Here is a 21,154-nt window from a genome sequence, read left to right as displayed (position 1 = left end):
ACCGTAACACAGAGGAAAAAGTTGCAGAAGAATACCAGGATGAGTATGACACAGAAGGCATTGCGATTGTTGAAGTTAAGAGGGCTGAGGACTAACGGAAGGAAACTGATTGAGAATATCTGAGGATGGGGTGATATTGAGAAATTTAGGGAGCTGTGGTTAAAAAAAGAGAGGGTTATGATGAAACAAAAGGGAGACGGCTGAAAGGAAGAGGTGATAGGAGATGAAGGAAGGATAGTAAAGGAATTCCCCGTACGAGAAGTACAGGGTGGAGCTTATGTTCATGTACCATGGTCCTGATCAGATCGCTTTCAACTCACAAAGACCCAGAACTTAGAGAGAATCCAAACAATTTATATACCCAAATGGAGCAGATTGTGACCATTTCTAAAGTCTTGTGAGAAGACTTGGATGTGTTATTTGAAGTGGCACTTCCTGAGAACTTTTAGGCAGAATGTAAAAGAGCATTTGATTGACCTACACAGGAACCACTCCGGATGGCGGGACAAATGCCCCTTTACCCATTGTCAGGAGCAAGTACGAGGCGGTCATAAAGCACCTGAAGACAAAAGTCACCCAGAAAGAAATGAATTGGGCCAAACATTTTCAAACCTCTCAAGAACCGAAAGAATTGGTGCATGCCTATTTGGAAAGATTGATGCAGGTATATAGAGAGCATAATGGAATGCATAATCAGTTGGGAGATATCATGGGATGTTTCTTAGCATCCTTAGTCTAAGGACCACAGCCAGAGATTAGCAAGCAAGTCACCCATGGAGTCCTATGCTGGCAACACAAACCTATAGATGAGATCTTGCAGTATGTGAAATATTGCAGCAGCATGTTAGAAGCAAAATGGAAAAGGCTCATGGGGAAGTTTATGATAGCCCCGACTCGGCTAGCACAGAGCATGTGTTAAGGGATTTAAAGTTACAATTGAGGGACCCGAGTTAGACCCAAGTTTCGGAACATTCCAGTAATGGGAAGAGGCTGATGAAATACATCAGGGACAAGTATAAGTGCCTTAAAGAAGGTTACTCAGTGCCACATTTGCAATATAGTAGGGCATTGCAAGCAGGAATGCCATTACAATCCAGACCAAGATGTGATGGATTCCCAGGGGATTAATCCGACAGGACAGGGAGAGCTTCTCCCTATACCCAAACCACATATGGCTGCTCCAAAAGTCCCAAAGTTCAGAATTTCGCCAATTTTTTTCAACCAAATGTAGATGCCGGGAATATTCCCCAACCCCAAATGTTCCATAGAGTACCCCAGAATCCAATGATGACACAAGGAACCCCATGATATTTGAGACTTCCCTAAATTTCAATCAGGGACAATGACTGTGCCTGAGGGGGGAGGAGGAGTGTGTGCTTGGCGCAGCCCTCGAAGTGGACCAGAGTGGGTTGTATGTTGATTGAGAGTTTAACAAACACCCCATATCTTTCCTAATAGGCACTGGAGCAACTCGTTCAATGGTTAGAACAATTAAACACCCTAACCTACCCCTCTCAGAAAAGGAAATACAAGGTGTAGGCATTACGAACCAAGAGTGCACTAATCAAACGACTGCCCCTGTACCACTAAAAACAGGAAACCTCCGAGAGCAACATCAGTTTGTGATTTGTGACTGTAGCCCTGTAAATTTGTTAGGACAAGTTTTACTTTGCAAACTCAACTGCATCATATATTACACACAGGATGGGGCCGGAATTTAGATTCAGGCAGCAGAAGCAGAATTTAAGTTACATTCCTCGTGACCCGTCATCAGGCTATACCCAGTCATTGCAACAGAGGACTTGCCAGTAAATTCGAGAGAGACAGTTAAGGAGAAGTCGGGGATTTTACAGGAGGAGAGATTTTGATGATTGAAGGTGCCAAGCCTGTTAAGATCCCCCTGCGACCTAACACAGTTTTCCCGCAGACTTGCCCACAGAAACCGACATCATAAGCCATAGCAGGGATCACTCCTGTCATTTAGGACATGATAGAGCAGGGCATTCTGAAGGAAGTCATCGTGAGTCCACGTAACTCTCCAATCATGACAAATAAGAATTGGTGGATCATACAAGCCCTCCGTAAGATTAACCAGATTGTTATTCCATGCTATACTGTGGTACGAAACCCAGCAGTGATCTTATTCCAGATTCCCCCAAAAGCAGAATGGTTTAAGGTCATTGACTATTGTCGGCCTTTTTCTTGGTACCATTAGTCAAAGAGAGCCAATTTCTCTTCTGGTTCCAAGAAAAGACCCTTGTGTGGTGTTGCACTCCACAGGGGTATATGGAGGGTCCATTATTTCAATCAGATACTTAAGAAGAATTTAGAGACTCTGCAGTTACCATGTAGTTCTACCTCAATTCAGTACTTTGATGATCTTCTGATCACTTTGATGACCAAGGAAGCTTGCAAACAAGACACGATTGCTTTGCTCAATGATTTGGCTGAAAACCGACATAAGGTCTTTCTTGAGAAACTGCAATATTGTCAGAAAGAAGTCATGTACTTGGGACATCAGATGGAGAAGGAAGCGAGTAGAGTGTCCCATGACCATAAAGGGACAGTCCTTAAGATGAAGTTTCCCACTACCTAGAACAATGTGAAGATGTTCTTGGGCATGGTTGTCTATTCCCAACAATTGATCCTGAAATTTTCTTTTCTGGCAAAGCCTTTGATAAGGCTGACACATACAGATATCAATGACCTTGTACCAAAGGATGATGAAAGCATGGAAGGCTTTAAGTAGCTTAAAAATGGGCTTTCTAGCGCACCTGCTCTTGGAATGCCAGTGTATACAAATAAATGTATACTCTTTTGTGACAAAAGAGATGGGTGTGTAATATCAGTACTAAAACAAGCCCATGGTGAGACCAAGCACACCATTGGCTGTTTTTCAGCTACACTTGATCCGGTGGCCGCAGCTTTGCCTGGTTGTCTCAAAGCAGTTGCAGCGGTAAGCTTTAGTATTCAACAAATGGAAGGGATTGTGATGGGTTATCTCTTGATTGTCATGGTGCCTCCCTCCATAGAAATTCCTTTGACCTGAACTAGAACTCAACATTTGCCAAACAGCTGCCTAATCTGCTGTCAGAGAATTATTTTGGCAGAGGAAAATGTTTCTATTCAGAGATGTAACACACTAAACCTTGCTTCCTTATTGCCTGCTCCAGAAGGAGATGATGAGAGGGATTTTGACCATGACTGCCTCAGTGTCACAGAGTTGTGCACAGAACCGAGACCTGATAGACTCGATGTTCCTCTTGCTGATTCTAACCATACCCTTTTTGTTGACAGGTCCTGTGTGAGGGATTGGTGCAGCATTTTGAGAGCTGCTTACGGTATTTGTACATTGAGCGGTGTTGTAGAAGCATCCTACTCGGGCCATGTAGCGTCTGCACAAGTGGCCAAACTGATTGCTCTCAATTATAAGACAAATTCATAAGAAGGGTGATCTAAAATCACCAAAGAATTATAGGTTAATAAATCTCCTGGATATAGGGGAAAAAATCTTTGCGAAAGCCATTTTGGGATTACTTAAAGACTGGGCGGAGGAAAATCAGATTATACCCCCGGAACAGGGGGGTTTTAAAGCAGGCCACTCCACAATTGATCATTGCTTTGCTCTCTGGTCCATAGCGCGGAAGTCGATCGAACAGCTGGGAAGCTTGTTCTGTTGTTTTGTGGACTTCCGCGCAGCCTTCGATTTGGTGGACCAGGAGCTCTTGTGGGAGACACTAATTAGATATGGTATCCCAAAGGATTTTCTAAGCCTGATACAAATTCAACATACAAAGAACTGAGCCCAGATAATCTTGGACACAGATGGAAGTTTATCTGAGAAGATTGAAATTGGAAACGGGCTGCGGTTGCCGGCTCTACGAGACACGGAGTACCGACGGAGAGAGCAGTGCCCCCTTCCTGAGCGGCTGCCAGGCTGAGGTGGGACTGAGTACCCAGCAGTTGCGGGTATACTCTTCCATATTGTAACAGATGTACTGAGGATTGAGTTCACACATTGATAAAACAATATATGCTGTATCCTTTTTGTTGCACTAATTCACTTTTTCGCAGCAGCACCTTTTTGAGGTCCTGATGAAAGCCTGACCCACGTGTGGGTGATATGGCTGAAACATGTTGACCATTTATTCACTTCACCATTGCGGTTATAAATCCATACCACTGGTGCTCTGATTTTAATCCTGGCAGTGGGTCTTTCTGAATAAATTCTTAATTGTACACCCCATAGCCAGTTTTATTCGCACTTTTTTCACGCTTGTTTTGCGCTGCGCCCTCACCCCGAAAAAGTCTTTGCTCTTCATATGAGGATTTAGAATATCCTGTTTGTTACAAAACATCCCTGAACTCCTCTCTCTTGGTGAGAGGGTCGTAGCCCTCAAAGGAACTAGGGTTTTCTTTTGAGAAGAGAGTCCCTATGATGAAGCATGTCACGTTGTGGTGAGTGAGGGATTTTGTCCTAAAAAGGGAAATGCCCACTGATTGTTCCAGGGGGGTTTAGTCTGTGATTCTGTTTTGATACATTTTTCTTAATTTATTTTGTAGCTCTTGATCACATACTATATTAGTTATTTGTTTAGACCCAGAGATTTCGTACTGTTATGTATGCGTATTGGCCCCCCTGCTGTTTTCTCGGTTCTTAGCAGATTTGCCGTTGACCATAGGGAACGTAAATGGGGCAAGCCCGAAACAAGATGGTAAGCATATTGCATGTTTGCTCTATGCAGACGATCTTGTGATCATGGACCAAACTGAAATTGGCCTGCAAAGGTAACTAAATATATTTAATGATTATTGCTGCAAGTAAAAACTTGTTGTTAATATGGATAAAACTAAAACCTTGAGCGTTGGCCGGAGGAAAGTTGGGTTCACATGGTTTTTGGGGGCTGAAAAAATAGAAACGGTTACAGAATATAAGTATCTGGGAATGTGGCTTGAAAGAAGTTTTGAAATGGCTTACCCACCTAGATGCGCTAAAATTAAAAACATCAGCATCGATTAGCGGACTGAAACTATTCAATAAAGCTTATGGTGTGATGTCAGACAGACCAGTTTTAAAAGCTTATTCGGCCATGGTAACCCCCGCAATTTCTGTATGGCGTGGAATTGTTATACCTGAGTGGCAAAGAGGGTTGGGATGTTGAGGAAGGTAAAAATTTAAAAAACCTATTCACACTCCCTCTGTCTGCAATGGTCCAGGCCGTAAGACTTGAATTGTGACTGACCTCATGGAGTATTTTAGCCGGTATGGCCCTACTTCGTTTCTGGCAACACCTAGGAGTAGGTGAGAACTCCAAAATAGCACAATGGTGTGAAAACGAAATCCAGAATAGTAAATTAAAATGGGCGAGAGAGAGTAGAGCTATCATGACGAAGCTATGTTGCCTGATGAAGGTTAAATTGTGCCCCTTTACCTACATGATTAATATTGATAAGAAGGTACTTAGGACGCAGGGGAAAGAAATATCGCAGGTACAGGACCAAAACTACCTTTCGAACAAAATCTCAGTACATTTTATTACTGTTGCATGGAAAAACAGACAATGCTTCCCCTACATTGACAAATTACACGATTGTCATTTACGAAGAGAGGTTTTAAGGGTTAGAATTGGGGTGAACCCTTGTTATGTAAATAATGTGGCAATGATCGATAAGACGGGAAGTTGTATTTGCACTTTGGGCTCCTCATGTGACCTGCTACATATTTTAATGGATTGCCAAAAGTTTCTTGATATTCAAATTATGTTTTTAAGTCCGATATTTAGAAAATATGAGATTAAAAATAGGACACAGGCAGTAATTTTGGTGACTGAAACGAGCCATTTAGATATGGCCGTTGCCATTGGGAAATTTACGCATAGAGTGAAGGCATTTTTTCTTTCTTTATTTTAATGAGTTTTTAATACTTACCCTGATTTAATTGATGGAGGATTTTATAATAATGTGTGTTTTAAGATGCGTTTTAATGTATTTAAGGATTTGTAATTTTAGATGTATTTTAACAAATATATGTAATGTTTGAGGACCAACAGTCCACATAAACGTGAATTAAACTTGAACTTGATTGCTCTCACCCGAGCCTGCTGTACTTCAGAGGGCTCGCGAGTTCCCATTTACACAGCCATAATGGGTTTGAGTTGTGCATGATTTTGGACAGTTATGGTCAAAATGAGACTTGGTAAAATCAGCTGGTACTCCCATCAAAAATGGGCTGTATGTTTCCAACTTGTTGAATGCTTTGCAATTATCAAGGGAAATTGGACTGGTGAAGTGTCCTGCACACAAGAGCAGTAATTACTTTCTTACCCAGAGCAACTGTTATGTGGACGAGATTGCTCGATATTGTAGACGAACCATGTAATGCGGAAGGAGAAACTGTATCCAACATGCTGTTGACTACTGTACATACCTTTAACAAGCTGTTGGAATGCCAGCACACTGCCCCAGAGTTAGAGAAGGCAAACTGGGAGAAGATGGGATGCATGAGGAATGCCGGTGACATTTGGGTGTCCAGGGAGGGAAATCCTGTTATCCCTGATTCCTTCTTGCCTGCAATGTTGCGACACATGCACGGTCCGACCCATTTATGCAGAGAGGGGATTGTGTCCACCTTTCATAGCTACAGGTGTATTTCATACTTTTGGTTGATGGCAGAGAGTCTATGCCAGTATTGTATTATCTGCCAGAAGCAGAATGTGAGCAAGAGAGTTGCAGTGGTTATGAATCACATTAGAAAGTCTTATAGTCCCATCCATCGTCTCCAGATTGATTTTGTGGCGATACCCCGATGCAGCCAACTGAGATATATCCTCGTCATTGTGTGTCTTTTCTCACAATGGGTCGAGGCGCATTCTACAGGAGATGTGACAGCCTAACAGTCGCCAAGCTACTGTTGTGGGAGTTGATATCATCATCCAGGATGCCAGTCTATCTTGAATCTGATCAAGGAACCCACTTTAAGAGCGAGATTATGCAGTTGATATGTACAGCCTTAGGGATTGACCAGAAGTTCCACTGTAGTTGCAGACCCGAAGCATCAGGTGTTGTGTTCAGCGTGAATGGGACAATTAAGGCTAAACTAGCTAAGGCTTATGCCGCCACGTCAATGAAATGGCCTGATGCTCTTCCTTTAGTACTGATGAGCATCGGAAGTATACTCAGTAAAAATTAGATTGTTGCCGCATGAAGTGTTCCTGGGGGGTGTCATACGAATACCCCCGTCCTAGTTGCTGCTCTTCTGAATATCACAGATGACCTGGTCCTCGAGTACTGAAAAGGACAGATGACCTGGTCCTCGAGTACTGAAAAGGATTGTCTGATGTGGTGCGTTCTATCATCAGGTCGATGCTGCTACTCCAGCTGTCTGAGGGTCCTCAGAGCACGACCTGAACCCTGGTGACTGGATCCACGCCAAAAGCATGTTTAGAAGTCCTGCCTGGAGGAGTGGTGGAGAGGCCCCTATCAGGTGATCCTGGTTACCAACACTGCTATCAAGCGCGCTAGTCTGCTGAATTGGATTCACGTATCCCATACCAAGCGGGCAAAACACAAGGAGGAAGAAGCAGAGCCAACATCCAATATTTCCTCAAGTCACCTAGGTTGGAGGTGTCTGAAGCATCGGAAGAAGAGGTAGACCAGGCTGAGGGTCCACAGTCTCCATCAGACTTACATTACTCAGGGCAAGAGGACTATGAGAGTGCTGTTGTCCCTGCAACCTCTTTGATACTGACAACTGGACTGAGGATATGCATCCTCAGAGACATGGAAAACTCATGGAAGGCTGAGACAAATCTGCCACATCAAAATTTCAAGAAGGTGGGGTGGAAAACGGAAAGTCCAACTCTGAGAGCAAGTCTGTTTCATCAGAGCCAGAAATTACAAGCACCTCAAAGGGCCGAGTCTTATCTGAAGACAGCTGGCAATGAACTGAACTACTTGAATGAGATTGTTGAATCCCAAGAAGAGACCCCATGACGATCATAGAACATAGGAAATTAGATGAGCAAGAACAAGTCAATCAGACTGGCGTTGTAGACAAAAGCCTGGACCTGACCTATGCAAAGCAGCTCAGACGGGAGAGAAAAGATCAACCAAAAGTATTCTGGTCCATACTGGACATAACTTGCCTGACTCAGGTTTGACTCTGATGACTGTCTGACTGACATTGAGGAGGCTCACTGAGACAAAGATCCCATCACAATTGAAAATGTATAACAGTCAGAGGACAATAGCTTCCCGAGGCTTCCAGTGGACGCAGGGGGAAATCCTCCTAATATCTTTCGAGATAGGGTAGAGACAATAGGTTAGTGCTTAGATGACTAACTTTACTGAAGAATTTCCTTGATCTGGTTCAGGTTAACATGGCACTTCAACGTTGCAAAATTCTAATTGTGAGTTTAACAGTGGCTATTTCTGTTTCTATACTTGTATGGCTGTTGGATGTCTGTCTAGTGGGAGGGGATATCACTCACATATCAATAAACTCTACCTTTCTACCCTTAGTTATGCCTACCCTGCCAAATAGAGCATCTCATCTTGCCCAACATGAAAATGTATATGGCTATAATGACTTTTATTAAATGTTAGCATAATATGTGAATATTAAGAGGTGGATAACTGCTACTTTTTCTCCTATCTTCCATTCTCGTCAGGTGAAAGAGCAGCTTATTTCCATTTGCCTCTTTCAATCTATTTCTCTTGTTCTGTAGTTCTCAAACTTTTCTATCCCCACAATGCTATTAAACTCTTTTACTCTAACTTTGATGAGCCGCAAGAGAAAGTACTGATTTATCATGGTGAAAAGCTATACTTGTGGCCTACTAAACATATTTCCCATTCTTATCAGGGGTCTAAGTCAAGGGATCAGCATGATATATGAAGAAATTCTTTACTCCTATAATTAAGGAGCGCTTTACTAACCAGAGCATGCATTATGTAACCTACAGAATTAACAATGATGAGGTGTACATAGCTGTAATGGACAAGAGAATTAGGTTGAATGAAGAAAGGGGAGGAGGAAAGACCAGTGCTGAACATATTATTGGAAAGGGAAAAGAAATCTTGAAAGAACCACCCCCTAAATTAAGTGTCGAAGTTGTGAAGAAAGGGTTGCTCTATATCACGGTTACTCATAGTACGGCCCGTGGGCCGCCAGCGGCCCGGCAAGCCTTCCTTGGCGGCCCATGGACCTTGCAGACATCCTACCTGTTTTTTAAAAAAAATGTTTGATAGTGTTAGCAAATACTGCCGGTTGCAGCAGCCCGGACTCTGTGACTCTGCTCTGTGGGGGCCGGGGGATTCCAGTGATTGTCAAAGTGGAGATGCAGGGGCCTAAGAGGTGAAATACAACAAAGCTTTATTAACATGTAAATGGTCTTTTAAAGACCTGTGAAGTACTCGGGTGCGGCTGTGTGTGCGCGCTGGGAAGCTGTCTCAGCCCGGGCAGAGGGCTGACACACACACGGGGTGAGATGACAGAGGGTGACGGAGGGAGGGAGAGGGAGACAGAAGGAGATGGAGGGAGACAGAGGTTGACAGATGGTGACAGAGAGAGGAAGACAGAGAGGCGCAGTCTGGGGGAGACAGAGGGAGGGAGACAGAGGGAGAGGGAGGGAGGCAGAGGGAGGGAGAGGGAGAGAGAGAGAGAGGGAGGCAGAGAGGAAGGGAGAGGGAGAGGGAGACAGAGGGAGGGAGATGGAGGGAGGGAGATGGAGGGTGAGGGAGAGGGAGGGAGAGGGAGAGGGAGACAGAGGGAGAGAGACAGAGGGAGAGAAACAGAGGGAGAGGGAGGGAGACAGAGAAAGACAGAGGGAGGGAGAGAGACAGGGAGAGAGAGAGACAGGGAGAGATAGAGGGAGGGAGACAGAGAGAGACGGAGGGAGGGAGACTGAGGGAGGGAGATGGAGGGAGGGAGATGGAGGGAGGGACATGGAGGGAGGGAGATGGAGGGAGATGGAGGGAGACGGAGGGAGGGAGAGGGAGGGAGGGAGACGGACGGAGGGAGACAGAGAGAGGGAGGGAGACAGAGGGAGGGAGGGAGGCAGAGGGAGGGAGGGAGACGGAGAGAGACGGAGAGAGATGGAGGGAGACAGAGGGAGAGAGAGACAGAGGGAGGGAGACAGGGAGAGAGACGGAGGGTGTCAGAGGGAGGGAGGGAGGGAGACAGAGGGAGACAGGGAGGGAGACAGGGAGAGAGAGACAGAGGGAGAGAGACAGGGAGAGATAGTTGGAGGGAGACAGAGAGAGAGAGAGAGACGGAGGGAGGGAGACAGAGGGAGAGAGACGGAGGGAGGCAGACAAAGGGAGGGAGACGGAGAGGGAGGGAGAAAGGGAGGCAGAGAGAGGGAGACAGAGAGAGGGAGGGCGACAGAGGGAGGGCGACAGAGGGAGGGAGAGAGAGGGGGGAGACAGAGGGGGGAGACGGAGGGAGGAGGGAGACAGAGGGAGGAGGGAGATAGAGGGAGGAGGGCGACAGAGGGAGGTGGATGACAGAGGGAGGGCGACGGAGGGAGAGACAGGGGGAGAGAGACAGGGGAGAGAGACAAGGAGAGAGAGGGAGGGAGAGAAAGGGAGGGAGACAGGGAGAGAGAGGGAGAGAGGGAGGGAGAGGGAGGGGTGGAGGGGTGGAGGGGGGGAGAGGGAGGAAGAGGGAGGGGGAGAGAGGGAGGAAGAGAGAGAGAGAGAGAGAGGGCGGGGGAGAGAGGGGGAGAGAGAGGGAGGGGGAGGGAGGGGGAGGGAGGGGGAGGGAGGGGCAGGGAGGGGGACGGAGAGAGGGAGAGGGAGAGAGAGATGTGTTTATGCCGGGTCTGGTGGCTCTGTGGACGAAGGCATCTGCTGTAGGGACCTGTGTTCAACCTCATGGTCACAATTATTTTTTGCTTTAGCCCCGCTCCTCTCCCTCTGACCCGCCCCCACCGGTGCGGCCCTCGGCCACAAACCACACTGTAAATTTGGCCCCCGAGAGAAAGTTTGTGAGTACCCATGCTCTATATCATACGGCACCCAGAGGGAAATTAAACTGTTGAACAACTAGGCTGGAGCGATTGCAACCATAATTATCTGGTAAAGGGAAGGACTTTCTCGAATTTAGAGACTAGTATCAAGGGAATTTATTATGCATGTTGTAAGTCGGCATATTTCCAGGTGCCATATAACGGGACATGTAGTTGTTATGCAGCCTTAGTTTTCCCCAGGATATATCATACTAACAAATTAGACTTTCCTCTTGAACAATATATAATGAGAGGCAAACGTAGCTTCAACCAAAGTGACATCTTTGGACCTCTTATTCCACCAATAGGTGTGGCACTAAATGATGTGAAGGTTAGAAGACTATCCACCTTGCTTCTAACACAGCAGGAGCTTTGGCAATGATAAATAAGGAGAGGCTTGCAATGAGATACGATTATGTGAAATCGCCTTGTGTTGGACTTGCTCCTTTGCAATGGAAGGCGGAGTCTACAAAGTCATTCACGCTCAGGAATGTTGTGCATGTATCCCACGTGCAGATACGCATCCTAATAGATATATCAGTTACATCACAAATATAACACATTAACAAAGAGCTGGAGGAATCAGGTGCCTGGGAAGGATTAGAATCTGTATTTGGGCTTATTGGAAAGAGATTTGTCAAGATAGATGAATGGCTAGGTAGTGTGAGTGGAGGAATCTTAAAATTGCTTCTAACTCCACTTTTGCCAAACCAGTATGGATTGTGGTTACAAGAAGTGGTCAGCAACGAGAGGTAGAAAGAGAAAAAGACTTGATGTGAAGGCTGAAGAAATGTAAAGTGACCTTTATGATGCAATGAAGGACTTAGACAAATCCAACAGGAAGAACCCGAAATTAATGAATGATGTGCTCTAATAAAGATTTGAAGTGATTATTTGATCTCATCGAGGGTGGAGAGTTTGTGGAAGTTGCTTTTCTTTATATCATAATGCATTTGTATCCCGAGACCATGCTAACCGAAACTGTGTTTACACTATCCTCCATCTTTGGACCACGTCACTATGTGACGGCTATTGTTGTCTTCTTCTTCTAAATAAAGAATTGTACTAATCCCACGAGCAACCAAGAAAGTGTTCCCAGAGATCGTTTCTCACTGTACCAGACCAAGGCCACTTTAGTGGTCTCTGGCTACTGTAGAACAATGTATTATCTAGACTGCTTGACTAAATTGTGAGAACTTTGCATGTATTCTGTAGTAAAATGTTTCTTTCCACTCGTCTCCTATTGATACATACCCTGAGAATCATGTATTCTTGTAGACTGTAGGAGCGCCTTTATAAGAAGTCCTATAAAAGAACCATGTTCTTTGTTTAATTATAATCTACAATTTATATTTGTCTGGCTTCCCACATAAAGGGGCTTGGATTTCTGGAGGGAGTGGGCTCCTCACACAGTCTGTTCACTGAGCACTGCCTGCCCATAATAGGGGCTTCCCCACCTAATGGGGCTTAGGCCTTTGGAGGAAGTGAGCTCTACGCACAGTCTGAGCACTAAGCGCTGACAGTGCATAGTAGGGGATTGCCCACCTAATAGTGCTTGCGAGTCTTGAGAGAGTGGGCTCTATGCATAGGCTGTGCATTGAGCGCAGACTGTGTGCAATAGAGACTTGCCCACTCAATGGGGCTTAGGTCTCTGGTGACTGTGGGCTCTATACACAAGCAGCACACTTAGCACAGGGGCTTGCCCACTTAATGGGGCTTCATAGTGTATTGAGAGTCCACTTTCCTTAAATGTCTTTGCACAGCCTGAAGGCTGTGCTTCATTCTTTTGTTGTTGTGGGTCTTCTAGTCCTGCAGGACTCCCGTGGGACCTTGACACATTTACAAAAATGATTTTTTTTAATTCAGCCCCAGAAGGGGTTCCTCTGGGACCCTTCCACAAGGTCTAGGGGGTGAGGATATCTCTACCCTTACCCCTTAAAACCTTTTTTTCATTTTCAGGACTTGGGATTGAGTTCCTGGTTCCTGTAATGGGGGCTGCAACATTTTTCTTCATGCTGCATCAGCCAATCTATTCTTTCATTTCTGCGGGACTCCCACAAGACCAGCCAATCAGATTTCTTTTTTTGTCGTTTTTCACCCACAAGACTCCGGCTGCAACAGATATCTATACATTTTTAACCCTTAATTTCTCTTGAACAACGATACCGATTTACACCAAAAAACCAAAGGCATGCTTTCTCAGTAAAGATCCAGATTTCTGCCAAATGTTGTGTAATTCTGTTCAGCTCTTTTGTCTGTAGCCTCATTTAATATTCCCTTTGGAAATTTCATGGGGAAAAAACGATTTCCTCAGCCCCCACATGACAGACCACCCCGATGTTTTCCAGGAAGGAGCTGAGGTAGATATACATTTTTTGGGAAATGTTTGCGTAGTCTTTAAACAGCATCAAAATTATTAGCATTTCCAGGTAATGTTAACTTTTTGAAAACTCGATGTTGATCCAATTTCATTTTTTCTTTGTGAAACTGCATCGCACAATGCACAATTTGGACCACTTATTTTCAAACTTTATTATGTGAAACTCCTACGAGTCCCAGCGACCGATTTATAAAAATAATACTTGCTTGCTTGCTTTACTTGCTCAATCTGTAGATTTTGGCCAGGTATTTAGAGCCCACCAATTTGAAAGTTCACTGACTGCTCATCTCTCTCCCAGGAATAGTGTTCTTGTCCGCTGTATCATGCCCTTTTCTGACTGTGTCCTACCATTACTCTGCTTCCATTATTTCAGGTTACCATTAACTTCCTACCCTCACTTCAACCTATACCATTTGAGGTAAGAAAATATGTAGATAAATGAAATAAAATGTTTACCTTAATTCAGAGTTAAGATTGTCTAAATGTAAACCCAATAATTTTATCAGTTCTAATATAACTATTTAACATGGGTTGCCATTGTGGTTGAGATTCCCAGCTATATTTCCAAATAATGTAATTAATACTAGATTAATGATTTAGATTAAGTCTAGGCTACATTTTCCCATATTGTGAAAATTTCTTTAAAAAATTTTAGCCGTAGATTTCCATATTTTTTATACATTTTTTTTAGTTTTTATTACTATAATTATGTCGTTAATATTTGGTAGGCGTAGGGGTAATTATTCATTTTGTTAGAGTATTTTAATTACATTTAGTTCAGTTTATATTGTTATAGCATCATTTAACATCAGTTAGGTTTTGCTGTTTTGTATCCGTTTCAATTCATAGATACAAAATAAACAAATTAACATTTGTTAGGTGTGAGGCTAGAATAGAAGTGAGGAGAAGTGAGGAGATGAAGTAAAATATTTTTTAAGATAAGGATTGAAGATTGGGATGTCCAAGGGATGGTGTGCCACAGTAATTGTCACTTTAATGTTAGGGGTACAGGTACGCAGTTATGGTAGGTTGAAGTAATACCAGGGAATTAATGAAATGCTGAACTATTGATAGTTGATGTTATGACGTTCACAATTGGTATCCTTTTGAAGTTGTAATGGTGATTTTAACTCACATATAATGCAATAGTTCAAACCAAAATAATCTTTATTCGGTACATTTGCCATAAAAGATACAGAAGATACAAAAAAACTATCAATACATTAACTAATCATTAATACCTATGTTACATTTAGCCATTCTACTTCATTTGTTTTCCTGATAACGTCCTCATTTACCCTAGAGATTACCCTATCCATTTGGCTATTTTTTTATTTTATTTTGGCATCCAACAAAGAAGGACTGCCCCAAAGCCAACATCTTTCTTGAATTTTCAAATTGCAGCAAAAAAGAAACTGGTCCTCAAATCACTGTTCTCTAAGGTCACAAGTACAGAATAAAATTATGTTTACTACATACCTCATTACCAGTCCTGAGTTACTTGTATAGAATGTATTTCTGTTTGTAACCGTAGACACAGAAGTCCTCTGAATGGCTTTGTAAATGTGTGCCACCTCGCTCTGGCTTTTTGTCTCAGATATGTTGTTTTTCTTCGAGTGGACTTGACAACCTATAAGCTGACAGGAGGTGTTACACCTTTTAAGAAGAGGCATATGACAACAAAGTCTAACACTGCTGAGAGGATACACAGTCAAACTGTTTCTATAACCATACAGATGTTGGTTTATCAATCTCTTTTACCAGGCCTTGTGGTAACTGCTGCCGGCAGTGGCTTATAGTTTATCAGCAGAGGCCTTTTTACCTGCATTAACAGGAAGGAGGCTGCCTACTTTTTCCCCTGTAAAAGGTCTGACGAGTTCCTCCAACTGGTTTCTTGCCTTTCATTGTGTGGATATGTGGATGCCTGCATATGTGGATGCAGGCTGTACGTGTGTTTAAAATGAAAACGGAAGGATGTTATGGCATTTTTGGGAAAGAGATTATTAAAAATGCAAAATAAAATAATTATAAACATGTGTAACATTATTGTGCAATTTATAATGAACCAAATAGATATTTAAAAATATACTAAAAGATAGTAAGTAGTCATACTTGTTGGTACTAGGCCTCAAAATGTTGAGAAAAGCTTCACATAACTCTGTAAAATGTTTGTGATTACTAATAACGTTTTAAAATGTTTGTTAAGGGGGCGTGGCCAAGATGGCGGGCTGAACAGGCGCTTGTCACGGAGGCTCCCATTCCTGGCCCACTTATCCGGCTGCATCTCAGCATCGAGCCTCTATAGGGACTGAAAAGATTGCGGAACGACGAGGGGACGCGGAGCGACAACCCAGAGAACATAAACTGTGAGGATTTGCTCCCGATTGACAACATGTGCGGCTCAAGGTATACACACCAAGGCGGAGAGGAAATGGTGCCCAAGCCGGACGACAACTAGAGTGGCGGGCAGAGCGCTCACAAGAGGAGCTCCAATAGCAAGACCAGCGATGCTACGGAGGCTGCCTGCTGAGCTTAAGTGAGTGCCCGGAACGGCAGCAGAATCGGGAGAGACCGGCACGGAGCACAGGGAGGCTTACAGTCTGGCAGGGGTGCACGCTGCCTGAGAACAACGAGCGCGGCCGACTGGGCCGGGCGGCACCTGTCTTCGATTCGGAGGTAAATCGGGACGAGGCCTCGGCTGCGGACGAGCCCCAGACGCACCGACACTCTCGTGGACAAGGTGAGGCGCAACGGAGGAGCGGCTCAAGAGCAGATGTCCAGGATCTCTGGCTGGGTCCAGGGCTTTCATGCGGCCTGGTGTGGGCGGGATGCGCAATAAGAAAATGGCGTCTTGGCCCAGTAACCACTGAAAAGGCCGTTGCTGCACTACCCAGCGGACTGCCTAAGAAGGGAGACGGGGCGCTCACAATCACTACTGCAGGGAGGGACTACTCCTACACGGGCGCCGCCAGATGAGCTTGCCACGGAGAGGGGCTGCCTGCTTGAGAGACGGAACAAGGGAGGCCGGAGGTGCCTGGGCGTTGAGCGGAGAGCTGCCATAAGCGGAGTTGAGGGGCTGAGCGACAACGTGAATCCAGAAGGGCGAGAGGGACCGGGGGAGTGCAGGTACAGACGGAGCAGCGCAGTGGACTTATAAACACTGCCCCCGGTCATCTGGAGGCCAGTACTGGAGGACAACCATGATGGTGTGAGTGGCGGGCCCTGTGGGCAGACCTCGGGCGAGTCCTCAGGGAGTGGACCTGACACACAGGGAGTGGCAGCAGTGACACGAGGTGCGGCGGCCGCGAGGGAGACCGGCACAGTAGCATCAAGGGACAGGAAACTCCCGTCAGGGTGGGGCACCGCCAGAATCCAGTGCAGAATTGGTGGGGCCCTTCGCGGGGTACAGTTTACGAAGGGCTGAACTGCCCCACAACTTTTCCTCAGTAAGCAGCTGCTGGTTGACGCGATCGGCCCAAGTTGGGAGTGAGGTGAAGTCCTGCTCATATGCCAACCATTGGGCTAGGGGTGAGAGGCCGCAGTGGAGACACAAGACCACGGAGCCGTGCCTTACAGCGATGTCCAGGGGTTCATGGAGGCAGTGTGGGGAGCAAAGGAGCAGACACCCGGCCAGAGCATTCGGCTGGCGGAGAGGGGTAGAGTCGGCCACAACCGCCTGCTAGAGGGACCATGCAACAGTTAAGGGGGGCCCTGCATGGTGTGTAGCAGTGGGGTAGCCACCTGAGACCCCAGAACACTGCAAAAGAGAGGGGGACATCCTCGGCAGCCAGAGAGCGTTGAGGGGACTGCTGAACTGAAGGCTGAATATGGAGGTGGGGCAGAGGTGAATCTGGGCGAAGGTTGTCTGCCGCCGGAAGATAAGGAGACAAATCCAACCCACAGCAAAGGGCATTAGTGCTATATTGACGGCCCAGATCGTGACGAACATCGGGGTTACCTCGCCCCCAACGAACGGCCCAGAGATGTCCTCGGTGAGGAAGAAAGGGGAAAGATCTCTGAAAGAGATGCTCATCAAAGGACCCCCTCCCGGGGACAAAGGGAGTGGAACGTCCCCAGGCCCGAAAGCTCCTACAGACCTGGAAGACGGAGAGGTTCCCATCACCCGCTCCTTCCTCGAATCGCTTTTCAATGTTCTCAGAGAAGACTTTCAAACACTTACGAATGAGGTGACGAGCGAGGTACGAGAGATTTGCTGCGATGTGGATGCAGTCGGGGAGCGAGTGGCAGGAATTGAAGAACGTGAACTAACCAAAGGAGAAGAGATCGAACAACTCCAACAAGAGGTGATCCGCCTGCGATCACGCCGAAATAACATTCGTGTCAGTGGAGTCCCCTCGAAAACGAAGGGGCCAGATGTGACACAATATCTCCAGGGGCTGTCCGCGACATCTTAGGAGAGCCACAGGACTTTGAAATCCACATAGACCGAGCACACTGCGTAGGGCTGGCGAGACAGGCCCCTGCTCCTCCCCCAGACATCCTTGCCTTCCCGCCAGACTTTCCCCCCAAAGAACGAATACTGCGGGAGGCTTGGTCGAAACAACCTATAATATATCAAGGACATTCCATAGCTCTATACCAAGATCTGGCCTCCATCACACTGTAAAAGAGGAAGGCTTTCCGAGATGTGACCACTCACCTGAGAGAACAGGGGGTGGTGTACTCCTGGGGCCACCCCTTCCGCCTGATCTTTAAATTGAATGGCAAGCTTCACCAACCCCGATCTCTCCAAGAAACTTGTACGATTCTTGGTTTGGAACATCGCGCCACGGAAGAGTCACCCAGTCATACACAGAACTCGCCGAGAAATGGATGGCAGAAAGTGGGCCACAGACACTCACCCAATCCAGAACAACGGCCGAACTTGGACACCGTGGCACAGGAAAGATTGGCGGCTCTTAAAACAGTCCAGAAAGAAACCGCTGCGACGGCCCATCCGTGACTCTATCAGAGGGTTTGATTAGCATTGATATTGCAACAGCTGGGGGGGAGGGTCGGGGGCAGGGGGTCCGGGACACTTGGACCACATACTAACCCCTATATTCTACTCACCACATGCCCACATCCTTGCGTGATGGGCAATGGACACTGTTGGGACTCCGGGGTCTTCAAGTGGAGGGGCAGGGGAGGGTGGGAGAGGGTTCACCATTGATAGGTTGGAGGGATGTTGGGGTTAGGGAGGAGGAGGGTGGAGGGAACCAGTGTGCTATACAGGGAGCGGGTCCATTTGGGGCACATGCTCACAAGCGAAGGGTGTCGAGAACATATCAGGAGGTCAGGTAGACTTCCCCATCAATTTTAGCAGTTTGATTTTGTAGTCACATTATGTCACGGTCCACATTGCAGATTTTCACCCTTAATGTGAAGGGACTGAACAACCCCATTAAAAGGAGAGCCATGTTATCCTATTTAGAGAACTCAGGGGCGTCAGTTTGCCTACTACAGGAGACCCATCTCCTCCCCATAGACTGGCACCGTATGAGATCCCGAGTTTTTCCCCATCAATTTTATTCCTCCACGTCAGATAAGAAGGCAGGGTTGGCCATTCTGATAGCTAAATCGTTCCAAGGCAAGGTTGGGAGCAAAGTGGCGGAAATAAAGGGCCGTCTACTGGCCGATACGATTTGGGTGGGGGGCGCCCCCTTGGTGGTGGGCTCTATCTATGCTCCAAACTCGGGACAAGAACAATTTCTGAAGGTGGCAACGTCGGAGGTCTTGTGTTCCCAAGAACAGAGGATGGTGGTGGGGGGGATCTAAATTTGGTCATGGATGCAGAGACAGATCGGTCAGGGCAGCGCTATGGTCAAACAGGGGCTCTCTCCAAGACAGGGAGGGAGTGGCTAAGGTACAGGGCCTTGCTCGATTTGTGGAGGGTGGCTCACCCTCAAAGCACGCAATTTTCCTTCTACTCTCATGCGCATCATACCTACGCCAGGCTAGATCATTTTATAGGGTCCACAGAAGTAAAGACGTTGGTAGACACAGAGAACATCATTCCAGCAGCATTATCAGACCATGACACAGTGATACTGACTCTCTCTATGCCCACAAACCATAGACCCCCGGGGAGGTGGAGACTTAGGGAAACTTTGCTTTCTAGTGCAGGGGTGCCTCAACAACTACGCAAATGCATCACTGACTATCTTGCGACAAATGACTCCCCAGACACGCCTCTCTCAGCGCTCTGGGGGGCACTAAAGGCCATGGTGAGAGGCGAATTAATCGCCATCTCCGCAGCTGAAGCCAAAGAGCGTAAGGAAAAGAGGGAACTTCTTACCCCATGTGTGATGGAGCTGGAACGAATACATCAACGCATTTGCGCACCTCAAATATGGCACCAACTAAAGGCAGCAAAGGCACAATTGACTTAAATAGAGCCGAATATGCAGCCCTTCAGCCGAAGCACTCCTACTATGTGGGAGGCGATAAAACAGGGCGACTCCTAGTCAGCAAACCTAGGGCCCGTGCCAGGTGAGCTAAAATACAGGCGCTTCAGAACGACAGAGGGGACATGGTTGAGGGAGACCATGAGATTGCTGAGGTCCTTCGGGACTTCTACTCCACACTCTACGGTAAAGCTGCGCAGTTGGGCGACGATGGGGAAACATACCTTAAGGAGGCCGCTACGTCGGCGTTAAACGCCTTGGGAGCCAAAGCACTGGACACGCCCATTAAGATTGAAGAAGTGATTGGTGTGATTTCTCGTCTCAAGCCACTGAAGTCACCGGGCCCTGATGGCTTTTCGGCGGGATTCTATAAGGCCTTCTGCCCACTATTAGCCCCGATTTTAACACAGCTTTTTAACTCCTTCTGGGGGCCCGAAACCATCCCCCCGGATATGTTGGCTGCTGACATCGTAGTCCTTCCTAAGCCGGGGAAGGACGTGACTCAGTGCAGGTCATATCGACCAATTTCCCTCCTCAACCTCAATCTAAAGTTGTTTACTGAGATCCTTGCGGCTAGACTGGGCCCGCGCCTACCTGGGATTATCGAACCAGACCAATCAGGCTTCATATCTAATCGTCAAAGTAGTGACAACACTAAACGCCTATTACACTTGATAGAAAAAGCCGACAGCACCAACATGAATGCCCTACTACTGTCGGTCGACGCCGAAAAGGCTTTCAACAGAGTTAGCTGTTTTTTTTTTAGATAAAACCTTAGTCCACTTTGGAGTGGGAGATAGATTCAGAGCCTGGGTTGCAAGCTGCTACGACAGGCCCACAGCACTCATCAGGGTAAACGGGGTGGCTTCCCGGCCCTTTGAGATACAGAGGGTTATTAGACAGGGGTGCCCTTTGTCACCTCTTCTCTTTGTACTTTACGTGGAACCACTGGCACACAAAATTCAGGATAACCCCGGCATCCTAGGTATCCCGTTTGGGGGGGAAGGCCATACTGTGAGCTTATACGCCGATGATATTCTGGCGACCCTGGAGTCCCCTGAGCAATCGGAGCCAGCTTTTTAGCGGGAGCTGAATGCCTTTGGTCGGGTCTCCGGTTTTAAGGTAAACGTGGGTAAATCAATGGTCTTACATCTGGGTAGTGGGGTACTCTGACGTGAGTGTGAGCGGCCACGATACGGAGAGCTGCAGTCCCGCGATACAATTACCTATCTAGGGATAGACCTTGCTTCTTCCGTTACAAGAACGGTTACACAGAATTATACTAAGCTCCTCTCCCAAATCCAGAAAGACCTTAGACAGTGGCAAAAGCACTCCCCATCACTCCTAGGCCGCATTGC

The sequence above is a fragment of the Triturus cristatus genome, chromosome 10, assembly GCF_964204655.1.
Source record: "Triturus cristatus chromosome 10, aTriCri1.1, whole genome shotgun sequence".
Lineage (NCBI taxonomy): Eukaryota > Metazoa > Chordata > Amphibia > Caudata > Salamandridae > Triturus > Triturus cristatus.
The sequence above is the reverse complement of the archived record's forward strand: the minus strand, read 5'-3'. Positions refer to the sequence as shown.